This window comes from Octopus sinensis, linkage group LG2 (genome assembly GCF_006345805.1).
Source record: "Octopus sinensis linkage group LG2, ASM634580v1, whole genome shotgun sequence".
Taxonomy (NCBI): Eukaryota; Metazoa; Mollusca; class Cephalopoda; order Octopoda; family Octopodidae; genus Octopus; species Octopus sinensis.
Genome location: NC_042998.1, coordinates 12,802,987 through 12,817,341, shown reverse-complemented (window position 1 = coordinate 12,817,341; position 14,355 = coordinate 12,802,987). Strand labels below are relative to the sequence as shown.

The 14,355-nt window shown below is 33.6% G+C and overlaps 1 non-coding gene across 1 annotated transcript; it reads left to right on the top strand.

Moving 5' to 3' along the window:
- The first annotated feature begins 13,733 nt into the window (after window positions 1–13,733).
- LOC115208891 lies at window positions 13,734–13,852 on the top strand. The gene has a single exon (XR_003881303.1). It is a non-coding gene; the product is annotated as a 5S ribosomal RNA (ribosomal RNA).
- The last annotated feature ends 503 nt before the right edge of the window (window positions 13,853–14,355 follow it).

The window sequence follows — 14,355 nt, the reverse complement described above, 5'->3', positions numbered from 1 at the left end:
TGCGATTCCCTCCCGTTCACTAGAAGACTTAACAAATAGAAGCATGTTAAGAAATTTGCTTGGAAGTGAATCGAAAGTGATTTCGTGACAATGCCCATTATATAATTGCATTAAAGCAATGTTAAACAATCAGATAGTCCACATCAAGTTGCAATTTCTTTCTCAAACATTCGGTCGTTTTGCTTTGAAACATGGGAGATGGATCATACTGTACCTCAGTGGGAAACTACTTATCTTCGTGTGTTTGTGTGTGTGTGTGTAAGTACATGTATATGCATACGTACATATGAATAGGTATACATATATATACATATATATATATATATGTATATATATATTTATGTGTGTGTGTATGTATATGAATTTATACATATATATATATATTTTATATATATATATATATATATATGTATGTATGTACATTTATATATGTGTGTATGTGTGTATGTATGTATATGAATTTATACATATATACGTATATATATATATATATAAAGTTTTTTAGCTGCTATTTCTAATGAGTTCAGTATGCGGCAAAGTAATTTATTTTACTAAGCCCTTTTATATAATGTAATAATTGAATTCGCCTTGAATGGTCCCTTTGCATACTGAACACTTGGTGAAATTGATTAATAATTAATTAATTTTGCCCTCAATTGTTGAAATTATAATTAATCTCCCTCTGATTAATGCTTCGGACTTTACCGAAATAAGCATAGAGTTTGATGATTTTAACCCACGCTGGTGGAAAGGGGAGAACAGAGATTCTTCGCTTGCTTATTTTGAATTGTTGACACTGTTAGTTGGGAGCAGATCTTCGAGAGGGTATGTTCTTATTTTCAGTGTTTCCAAATCCAACCAAGGAATTTCCGAGCCGATGATAGAATGTTGTTTTGACTAATCTTGAAACGTACGTTCTCGAATAACCTTAGCATTTGATTTTTCGATGTCATTACCCCCAAACTTTTGTGAGTTAAATTATGCAAACACTATATATGAGAGAGATTTTCTTTAAGTATTAGAAATAGCCTTAAAAAAGTTTTTTAGCTGCTATTTCTAATGAGTTCAGTATGCGGCAAAGTAATTTATTTTACTAAGCCCTTTTATATAATGTAATAATTTGAATTCGCCTTGAATGGTCCCTTTGCATACTGAACACTTGGTGAAATTGATTAATAATTAATTAATTTTGCCCTCAATTGTTGAAATTATAATTAATCTCCCTCTGATTAATGCTTCGGACTTTACCGAAATAAGCATAGAGTTTGATGATTTTAACCCACGCTGGTGGAAAGGGGAGAACAGAGATTCTTCGCTTGCTTATTTTGAATTTGTTGACACTGTTAGTTGGGAGCAGATCTTCGAGAGGTATGTTCTTATTTTCAGTGTTTCCAAATCCAAACCAAGGAATTTCCGAGCCGATGATAGAAATGTTGTTTTGACTAATCTTGAAACGTACGTTCTCGAATAACCTTAGCATTTGATTTTTCGATGTCATTACCCCCAAACTTTTGTGAGTTAAATTATGCAAACACTATATATGAGAGAGATTTTCTTTAAGTATTAGAAATAGCCTTAAAAAAGTTTTTTAGCTGCTATTTCTAATGAGTTCAGTATGCGGCAAAGTAATTTATTTTACTAAGCCCTTTTATATAATGTAATAATTTGAATTCGCCTTGATGGTCCCTTTGCATACTGAACACTTGGTGAAATTGATTAATAATTAATTAATTTTGCCCTCAATTGTTGAAATTATAATTAATCTCCCTCTGATTAATGCTTCGGACTTTACCGAAATAAGCATAGAGTTTGATGATTTTAACCCACGCTGGTGGAAAGGGGAGAACAGAGATTCTTCGCTTGCTTATTTTGAATTTGTTGACACTGTTAGTTGGAGCAGATCTTCGAGAGGGTATGTTCTTATTTTCAGTGTTTCCAAATCCAAACCAAGGAATTTCCGAGCCGATGATAGAAATGTTGTTTTGACTAATCTTGAAACGTACGTTCTCGAATAACCTTAGCATTTGATTTTTCGATGTCATTACCCCCAAACTTTTGTGAGTTAAATTATGCAAACACTATATATGAGAGAGATTTTCTTTAAGTATTAGAAATAGCCTTAAAAAAGTTTTTTAGCTGCTATTTCTAATGAGTTCAGTATGCGGCAAAGTAATTTATTTTACTAAGCCCTTTTATATAATGTAATAATTATATATATATATATATATGTGTGTGTGTGTGTATGTATGTATATGAATTTATACATATATATATATATATATGTGTGTGTATATGTATATGCATATATATATGTATTTGGACTTATGTGTGTATGTCGATTAGTGTGTTAATGTGTTGAGGGAAGCACTTGTACGGATTGGGCTACCTGGCGTCATCCGCAGTCGGAGTCTATTTCCGTTGGATCAATCTTAGAAACTCCGCAGATTCTCTGGTACAATGCGACCCGAAGCTCGAACATATCATCCAGTATTTGGAAGCAGTTCTTCGCTGCACTCGCTCGTTGCTACCCTGAAAAGTGGTGCTCAACAGTTACACTGTAGAACTGCCATATGCGAACACATCGATTAGGGAGCACCACATTCATAGTATTAGCAACCGAAAACTAAAGCAGCGTACAGGTTGCATAGAAAATAGGCCCTCAAAAATTGACGGAGGCACATAATACAACCTCAGAGACAGTGCAAACACCAACCACATCACAGTAACAGTTTTTTTTTCTGTCTTTAATCCCCCAACGCGGAGTATAGGCCACCTATAATTGAATTCCATGTCGCATAATTTTTCTCTTCTGTACTTATACTCTGCCATGAATGTCCCCCTTTCGCTAGTTCCTTTTGTGTTGATCTACGCCACGAGTTCTTAGGCCTACCTTTCTTTCTATATCCATCCGAATTCCACTGTAAATCACTTGTCGCTACATTGTGTGTGTCTTTTCTAATTGTGCTACTAATCCACTTCCACTTTTTCTTAAATTGTCATTGTTACTGTATTCGAAACACAATAACAATGACTCGACTATAACACTACCCAACAGAGAAATCAGCAACTGCAACAACTTAACTAACCACCCAATATATGTTAGCCTCGACAACTCAAACAACAATACAAACACACACAAAAATAATAAATATTACAACAGGGTAGCCACGAGGACGAATGTAAATAGAACCAAGTAAAGCGGCATCAGCTGTACACACGCAAACAAAAAAAAACTGACAATCTATGCTCATGCATGGACCGTTCGGAATGTCTTCTGGGTTACCAATGCAAAATCCTAAATGTTGTGTACAAGTGCACCATAAATAGCAAAGGAGGTCCCTACCTATCTACCGATGAATCAGCAGATATTTTCGAAAGTAGATATAGAAATCACAGTGCTAGCTTTCAAAAGGTACTTAAGCGACGCGCAACATCATTCGCTAATTTTGTCTGGCGACTCAAGTATGAGAAGTTAAAATATGACCTGACCTGCTCAATTATTGGACAGTTCTTACAACGCACCATCCCAGACTGCATGCTATGCTCCGACGAATCGCTGTCAATATTGTTGACAAAAGCAAGGTTTATAAATAGATTTGCTGAACGACTACCCAGATGCATGCATACACCTAAACACCTATTCAGACAGTACAATGCAAACCACGCCTAACCGTTAGAGACCTTAACCCCAACAACTCGAATTACCCGCACACCAAGTGAAGACCTCATGAACGCCAATCATGGAGTCTATACTGAGGAAGGACCAGGTAAGAATGCTACATATATTTAGGTACGTTCGGATAGGACATTTGCAGAACGCAACAGTAAGCAAATAGAGTATGGCCTTTTCAAAAAACGTAACAGAGTGATTAAATAATGAGACAAAAAGTTGCTTTATTGTGTTCATTATGGTCAGACAGTTATTTTATATACCGTAAATCCTCGAGCATAGTCCGCCCTTGAGTATAATACGCAGGGGATTTTTAGGGGGCTGTACCTCTGAAAAACCTAAACCTTGTGTATCATACGCACCCCTACTCAAACGTGAGTCAAGGAGGTCTATATTACGTCCTTGGTTTGTAAAAATATATACGGTAACGCCTTTTATTATTATTGTACATATAACATGATTCAAACGTGTAGCTTTTTTGTGAATTTTGTTCGCAGAAAATAAAGAAACAACAGTGATAACGCTTAATAAATGTTGCTAACTACAAGATATGGATGATTTAAGGTATTTTCGCGCCCGACATCACAAAACGCGTCTGAATAAACATTGCCGTGGAGCAAATAGAGACTCGGACATTGCTTAGAATATAATTTTCATTTTTAACCTTGTATTAAGCGCGCACTAGGGATTTTGACCTTTAAATTTTGGGAAAAAAGTGCGGATTATACTCGAGAATTTACGGTATATATTCCTACATGATACCTTTGGAACACAACGATGAGTCACTAAAATATGTATAATAAACTCTATTATAGCACAGCCTCTAAACTAACGTAGCAGATGAATTATCTAAAGAGGTAACAACACGCATTTCTATATCTTTACACCTAGGTGCAGATACTGATGTTCATATATTTTCAGATATTTAACCTTACAATGCACCAGTATTTTAATAATATTTGCCAAGAAATGGTTACTGCTTGAAAAACTAACGAGGCAGTAGAGATGCATAGATATGAAGAAAGATATGAAGAGTGGAAATGATCAGAGAATAAATAGACTGCAAAAAGTTCACACGATAGACAAAGTAGGAAATAGAAGGATAAGTAAGTATATATATATATTATATATATAATTATATATATATATATATATATACATATATATACATATATATAATATATATACATATATATATATATATACATATATATATATAATATATATAATATATATAATATATATATATATATATATATATATATATATATATATATATATATATATAATATATATATATATTATATATACATGACTAGTCACCATGATAGATCGTTAGCCACCACACACACTTTTTCTGTCCTTTTTCATCTCCTTGTTTTTTCTGTGACCCTTTCTGTATAAGAGCGTAGGCTCGAAACGTAAAATACTTTTTCTGTTCCTGAGCGTTACACTAATACATCTGTTTGTTTTGTACACCACCTATCTTCTTCTTTTGTTTTTTTCGTAAACTCTCCCTATGTATATATGGGGAGAGGTAAATTGGTTAGAGGAAATGTAGATAACATGATAGATGAAGAGAAAGATAGGGAATAAAGGAGAATGGGTGCGCAAAACAAGATGAAGGAAGAAGACAAACAGATGGTTAAATGAGGCGGGTAAATACAAAATCAGTAGAAAGGTAAGTTGATGAAGAAGAGTAGACAGATAGATAGATGTCTCATTTTTATTTATATCTGCAACTGCTTTTAGCTGGTAGAATTCCTGTTGATTTCAAATAAGCATTGCGTTAAATTAATTAAATTAATTTAATTTAAATTAATTTTCATTAATTATGTATTTAATTATGTAATTGCAGAATGAAGTTTTCTTATTCGAAATGAAATACCCGTGGAAAGTATTTAATTACTGATATATCTGTCAAATTCATGTTTTTCTGCCTTTTCTTGTTAATTTTTGTTGCCTTTAAGGATCGTTTTAGGCGATTATGTGTATACATGCAAGCTTCTTGTGAGTTTACTGGAATGTATAACGTTTAGAGTTATACATGAATATATATTCAGCTTACTATGAATATAGCTCTTAATGGATATATAGGTTTTGGATGTATCATGTGTTTTTATATGGGTATATGTATATATATATATATATGTGTGTGAGTGTGTGTGTGTTGAATATGCATGTACGTGCCTGTGTATATGCAAAAATTAATTGATAAATATACTGTATATATCATATATTCTACATATGTAATTATCTTCATGCACAAACACACACACGCAGATACACTCACATACACACGCATACATACAGACAGACATATATGTATATATATATATATATATTTATATACATACGTATATACATACATACAAACCCACACACATATATATATATGTAGATAGATAGATAGATAGAGAGAGAGAGAGAGATACAGATTTAGATACAGATATATATATATATATATATATTATATATATTATATATATATACATATTATATATATATATATATATATATATATATATGCTTTTATGCGCAACCGCATTGCATATAATACATGATTAAATATACGGAAATTTCTAAGTACTTGTTGATAATAATCAATTAAATCAAAATATTTGATAGCTATGGAAACGTATTTCTCAAATTACATTCCTCATTTTAAATACTGAGAAATCAATAATAGTTTGCAAAATCGGCCTCGGCGTCGTCAGTAGTATTAAAATATCTAATAATCCTGCAATTGGTATAGATATTTCATATGCATTTTCAGCTTTACATTTTACAAACTGTTATTCGGCCTTAATTCTTAGTTCATCGTAGATATATTGATGAGACACTGCTGCATGGCAATAGGATTTTAACATTCCGCAGCCAAGGGATACGGACAAGCTACTATACATGCAATAGCAAATATATGGCCCTCTGTAGAGTTTCAACGGCGAGGGTTCCAGTTGATCCGATCGATGGAACAACCTTCTCATGAAATTAACGTGCAAGTGGATATCCCTCCACAGACACGCGTACCCTTAACGTAGTTCTTAGGAAGATTCAGCGTGACACAGAAATATATTAGGCGGGCCCTTTGAAATACAAGTACAGTCTGCTGATCAGACTGGAGCAACGTGAAACGAAGTGTATAGCTCTGGCACAGAATGAGCTGCCGGGAATCGAAATCATGACCCTATATATAAATGGCGGTTTCCCTAACCACTGAGCCATGCTCCTTCAGTAACATCTAGTGTGGGGCTTTCTGCAGAGGAACCCTGACACCAGAAATACAACAGCAAGTACAAATCATGGTAATTATCAATACTCAGTCGATATCAATCAGATTTTGTGAGTCAGCGCACTCACTAGCAATACCATTACGTAATACCCCAAAACCACCGACCCTGTCCATAACAATACCAGTAGTGAACACTAAACGGCCAGAGGGTATAACTTGTAATTCTAGTACGCAAATCCTCAGTAACGATGGGGAAAAAAGGGAGGCTTAATGTGAAAAGCAGCCTTCTTTGAAAACATGCAAAAGTTCCAATGGAAAGGTGAGATAAAAACGCGCGATCTTGTACACCTAATATGAAGTTGCTCCACTCATCGCAGAAGAGCTTATATCTCATTACAGATAGTCGATAAAAGGTGAAAACCTAAAAATCTATTAATCCTTTCATTCTTTTTTCTATTCAGAAACATTGTATAACTTTTACTTGTTTCAGTCATTTGAATGCGGCCAAGGTGGGGCATTGTCTTGAACGAATCGACCGTAGAATAATTTTTAAGCCTCGCTCTTATTTATTTGCAGAACTGCTATAGTCAGTGACAAACACAGACACAAAGGTACATACACGCTCACGTAGTCTCTCTCTCTCTCTCTCTCCTCTCTCTCTCTCTCTCTCTCTCTCTCTCTCTCTCTCTCTCACACACACACACACACACACACATATATATATATATATATATATATATATATATATAAAGACCGGCTTTTTCCAGTTTCCATCTACTAATCCTACTCACAAGGCTTTTGTCAGCCCGAGGCTATAATGGAAGACAGGGGCCCAAGGTTCCATGAAGTGGGATTGAACATGGAACCATGTGGCTGGGAGTTTTCTTTTGTTAAGTTACGAGTAGCGTACCATGATCCTTTGTATTTTGCCTGTTTCGGGTATTTCTGTATTCCCTTACTGTTTACAATTATCTTTAAAAAGCGTTTTTATGCATCATATAGATGTAATTTTTGACGCTCGATCCGAATTATTCATCTATTCGAGAAAAATTTTACAAAAATTTTAAAGGTTTTCAAATTCGATAATTTTCGGAATCTTCAGCCAATCAGAAAACACCGCATTCGCTGCATCTTCCATCATCAGGAAGCGGTGAGGACTTCGGCATGTCAAACCACTGCTAGAAATAACAGTCACAACATTAAAGTATACTCGAATGAAGTTAACATTAAAACATTCGCGAGCAAATTAAATATTCAGAAGCTACGAACAAACAAACCAACCAGGGTTGCTAGAAATAACAGTCAAAACATAGTTAAAAAAAGTCAATTTGTAGTTAAAGTTTGCAATACACTCGCGGATTTTATAAAATAGCAGGCGCTGTGTAATCAAAAATGATGGCATCATCCCATTACACACACACACACACAGACATTCACATACCTCCCTTTTACATACATGCACATATAGACACACAGAGCTGAAACGGTCCCACTTCCAGTTTGTCATCACCCCTTCCTTCTTTATTCATCTATCACCCTTTCCTTTCTCATTCATATGTTGTGACGGAGAAAAACACAAGAGTATTACAGTAGAAGATTATCTTTCTTGTATTTCTTTCTCCTCTTTGTGCACATGCGCAGCATCATTGTTTACTAAGGAAACAGAGCTTTTTTTGCCACGGAGATGTGTAAAGTTCTCACTTCTGATTGGCTAAAATACAAAAATTTTGCAAACTTTAAAGGGTAATAACTTTTTTAATTATAGAGTTATTTGGGAAAATTAATTACATTTTCATAATTAGGATACAAAACTTAATCCATATACCAAATTTGAGAACAAAATTGTAAAAAGTGATAAAAACCACAAAGATCCCAGGTTTCTCACTTAATTTCGGAAGAAAGTAATTCCTAAAATTTTGCGCACGGCTAAATATTTTCCTTTCACTCAGTCGATAAGCGAAGACTTCTGTCTAAGAGTCTAAATTGTAAAAATTTCACTTCAACAACAAAATTTAACAGAAAGGGATAATAAGGACAGTGAAACAAACAAGCGAGAAAAGACAAGAAAACTAGGATCTCTTCGGTTTGGACGGCAGTTTTTAACATAATTTTTAGGTAACTAAAAAATGTTAAACTTCGTATACTGGTAGAATGTGTTTATAAAACATCTTTTTCTCTTAGCTTTATTGAGAAACCAATCAATGACGTCCACTGAGGTAAAAAAAAAAACATTCTGTGCCGTATGAATATGTCCGTCGTTTAAGAAACAGATTGGGTTTATTTACATTTGTGAAGAAAAAAATACCCTTCCCCCACCCCGAAACCTAATCCTAAAAACAGATTGAAATGTAATAGATCGATACTAGGGTCATAATTATGGGTGACAATTCCATATGACACCGCTAGAAAAAACTGCCGGTCAAACCGAAAAGATCCGACAACTATTTCCAAGACAATCACCCTACAATCATCACCGTTGCTTGAGTCACAATTTATGCTGTCGACAATTACAGAAGCTATAACTGTATTGTGGTGACTTATGGCGGCAACCATACCATGATTTGCTTGCTCTGTCCTTACCACCAGTACAACAAATTCCACTACTTTGTCAACAGCAACCACTTATAGTTGTATATGATATCAGTCACACGCGTGTAAAACTAAAACAATGAGAAACGGGCAATTTGTGTATAATCATTATTTTTTTTTTTATTTAAAAATGCATTTGAGTAAAAAGAGTAAAAGGCACAAGTGAGAGAGAGAGAGAGAAAGAGAGTGAGAGAGAGAGATGCAGAAACTTGGAAAAAAAACGATTGAAAAGGTATCGCGAGGAATTTGCAATGAGAAAAAATGGCCATCGATAATTCGTCTGTGTGAAACACTAACATTGTATTTATTGTAGCTCAAATGCAGGCTCAAAAACACGATAAGCCAGGACTTGGAAAGCAGAGGTGAAAAGCTGCATCAAGTCCGGTCTTTCATTGAGTAGGATGATGTTTTACAATTCGGTTCGAGATAAGTGTCTCTCTTAATGTTAGAAGCGACTGCTGTGTAGGATACAAAGATGGAGTTCAATGCACAGGTCGTTGGTCTATTGCATCTTTCAGCGGGAAATTCTGAGTGTTGTGAAAGGTCGATAACTGGAACAGAATTACAGTTAGCATCATCATCATCATCATCATCAGCAGCAGCAGCAGCAAGTGGATGCGCAATGGCCCAACGGGTTAGGGCAGCGGACTCGCGGTCGGAGGATCGCGGTTTCCATTGCCAGACCGGGCGTTGTGTGTGTTTATTGAGCGAAAACACCTAAAACTCCACGAGGCCCCGGGAGGGGGTGTTGGCGACACCTGTCGTACTCTTTCGCTCTAACTTTCTCTCACTCTTTCTTCCTGTTTCTTGTCCCCGACTTCCTACGCAACCGCCGAGCCTGGATGCGCATTCATCAATCCGTCGATGCTCTTGGTCTCGGGGGTTGACCTGCTTTCTCTTCTGCGGGTCTTACGAAAAGCAAAGGACCACGTTTCGGACTTCTCCCATCTTGCGAGCTCTGGGACGAAGACCGTTCGCTCAACAGCAAAAGCGACAGCAGCAGTAGTAGTAGTAGTAGTAGTAGTAGTAGTAGTAGTAGTAGTAGTAGTAGTAGTAGTAGTAGTAGTAGTTCTTGAAATTTAATATGCAAAATTGCCAAATCTACTAGAACAAATACATGAAAATAAATTGTTTAAAAAGAACTGCTCTACAATGATTTTTGTTTTAAAAATCGAGATTCGACATCTAAAACAACAATTAAGTGTTAAATGTAATCTAGTGTTTTTAATTCTGTGCAAATCTAATCGCCAATTTTCATAGGCATCTTCTTTTATTTATAATGCTTGTCTTTCTCATTTTCTTCATATTCTATTTTAACTATACATTTAATGATTACACTAGCATCTTAGCGATTCGTTCAAAGCGTTGGTGAAGTCCTTCTAGATACATTTTTCTTCCATATTTCCTTTTCGTTTACTCTAAGAATATTATTATTACTATTGATATTATTATTATTAGTTATTATTATTATTATATTATATTATTATTATTATTATTATTATTATTATTATTATTATTATTATTATATTATTATATTATTATTATTATTATTATATTATATTATTATTATTATTCTTATTATTATTATTTTATTATTATTATTATTACTATTATTATTATTATTATTATTAATATTAATATTATCATTATTATTATTATTACTATTATTATTATTATATTAATATTATTATTATCGTTATTATTATTATTACTATTATTATTATTACTATTATTGTCATTATTATTATTATTATTATTGTCATTATTATTATTATTATATTGCTGCTGTTGCTGTTTTTGTTTTCCACTTTTCTATAACATTGACAATTCATGAAGTTCAATGCATATTTTAATATAAATCACATTTTAGTTTAAAATTTGTTAACATGTTGTTCTCGCAACAAACTTGTTGCTAAACATTGGCTTTCTAATTAAAATTATAAATCATATTCTTTTGAAATTTGAAAACATTCTTATTAAATTAGAACTATTTATGAACAAAATGAATACATGCTCGTTAATCTTTCGAAATGTTGAAAAGAGTTTGAAAGGTAATGTGTAGTTTCAAAAAATAGTGCTACATTCTTCAGGCAAAGCGATATATTCGGTATTCGCGATTCAAAACCACATATTCGTTATATTTGCGCTTTAAGTATATCATTGGTACATTCAAAATTTTCAGAACTTTACGTGTTTAAATGTTGTTACAATATCTGATTTTCAACAATACATCAAATGCGTTTTTAAATAACTATTCAAATATGAAGCTGGCAGTTGTTTTCAATAGGTCGACTGGTTCTTCGATTGAGCGTTATCTTGTTCTATTTCATATAACAAAAAGCAATGTAGAACAGCACTAAATAAAATAATGTATATTATAATTATCGTGTAATTATCTGCGCTTATCTATTTCTTTGAATCTTTCGTATACTACAAGAGAGTTAAAATTAAACCCCTCCACTTCACAAATAAAATCAAAGAACACTAGACCATAGATAAATGCTTATATCTATGTATGCATATATATATATATATATATATATATATATATATATATATATATATATATATATATATATATATATATATATAGGCACCTTTAACACACACTCTAACTTTCAACCACCTTCATCTCATGTTAAACTTTACCAAATTATATTTTTATTTTATTTTTATTTTTATTTTATTTTTACTTTTATTCTACTTCGATTTATTCTCATTTTTATTTTCATCCCTTACCTTAACTCTTATAATTTTTATAATTTTTATATTTCATTTCTAACTTTTACATTGTATTTCTTATTTTATACTGTATTTCTTACTTTTATTTCTAATTTTTACCCTTACCCTCATTCTTACCCCTAACTTATCGCTTTATATCTCTATTTACTTACCTATGGATCCACTTTATGATTATACGAACGTCCGTGTACGTATGTATACGTATACATATATGTACATATGTACGAGTAAACATCTACGTCTGGATGTACATACCCCGTATTTCTTTTTTTACATGTTTTCTTATATTCATATGTTTAAACCTATTTGTATACATCTTTTAATATCTTATAGCTATACCCATATGCGCGTATGTCTCTCTGTGTGTATGTAAGTGTATATGTGTACGCACATATGGACACACAGCCGTGTGTGCGTGCGCGTGTAGACGTGAGTGCGTGATTCTTTACATACGTTCTTATATACATCCTTTAATATCTTATATCTAAACCTGGAAGCGTGGGCATATGCGTATGTGTATGTAGGGATGGGCGCACGTATGTACATATGGGTGTGTACACGTATAATGTCCGTGTATACATGCGGATATTCTGTTGTATGTATGTATATGTACGCGCGTGCGTGTGGGTGTGTGTGTTTTATGTACATGTTTACACGCGAGTGCGTGTGTATGCTTATAGGCTTGGAGGCGTATATACGCGTGTATATGGGTGTATGTATCCATGATGGTATGTATGTACTAGATGACATTAATTCAAAGAACCAGATTAAACGCTCAACAGCTCTGATTTACAACACATTAGGTCCCCAGACGAAACTGTTGATTTATTGACACCCAAACTTCTACAACTAATTTTATCAATCTCCTGACCACCATGTTTGGTCCGTAACCTCTATACATCCCTTATCTTTATATTTTTTTACATTTTTACCATGTTTATTCCTATTTTTATTTTTTTACTTTTTACTTTTATTTCTATTTCTATTTTTACTTTATAACCTTATGCCTTTACATTTATTTATATTTCTTTATACTTCTTTATATTCTTTATACCCCCTTTACATCTCCTTATATCCCTTTATATCTTTATACTCTACATTTTAATATTTTTCTATACTTACACTTTTTATACATTTTTTATCCCTCGTCCTGAATTCTCGCCCCTCCATCTTCACGTCTATATATGTATTTATTTATTTACATTACTTCAACATCCAAATTTCCTCATTCTACATTGAGAGAAGAAAGAGATGGACGCTTCAATTCTATGCTGCTGCCGCATTATGTCGTACGCGAATGAGAGGATTTGCATCCCCAACCAAGAATTTTTGATGTAACACATGTCCTTGTGGAAGCTGTTGTGCGCGGCTGAAGAAGGCCACAGACATACATTATGCATTGTTATAAATCTGTCTAATAAAGGCCCGAAACATATGTACCGCTGAATTCTCCGCATCATGTTTTTATTTTGATCAATTTATAAATATATATATATATATATATACGGCCATATCATTTTGAAAGCACCGGTTCTCGTCCGATCACCGAAGTTAAGCAAAGTCGAGCCTAGTTAGTACTTAGATGGGTGACCGCTTGGGAAACCTAGGTGCTGTAAACGTAAGTCCCCGTAACTTAGCGTTTCGGCAAAAGAATCCGATTGAATATATAGAAGGCTTACAAATAATAGGTCCTGGGATCGATTTGCTCGATTAATGGCGGTGCTCCATCATGGCCACAGTCACATGACTGAAACAAGTTAAAGTATAAAGTGTATATATATGCATGTATGTATATATGTATGTATTTATGAGTGAGTATGTTTGTATGTATGCATATATGTATGTATGTATCTATGTATGTATGTAGGAAAAATGGGATTAAAAGGTCGTAGAAATACCAGGTAAACACTAAGCAAGGTTAATTTTCCAACTAGTAGATACCAGTAACTCTAAGTGGGATACAAATCCCAGGTAAATTCTTATGTACGACAGATAAGCACAACAAAACGTATGCAGAATTTTAAGAAATTCAGATTATTAACAGCAACCAATATGTACGGAGAACATCATATCCTTATTTTAGATCACACCTTAAAAATCCGACAATTGTTTTAATTGCGTT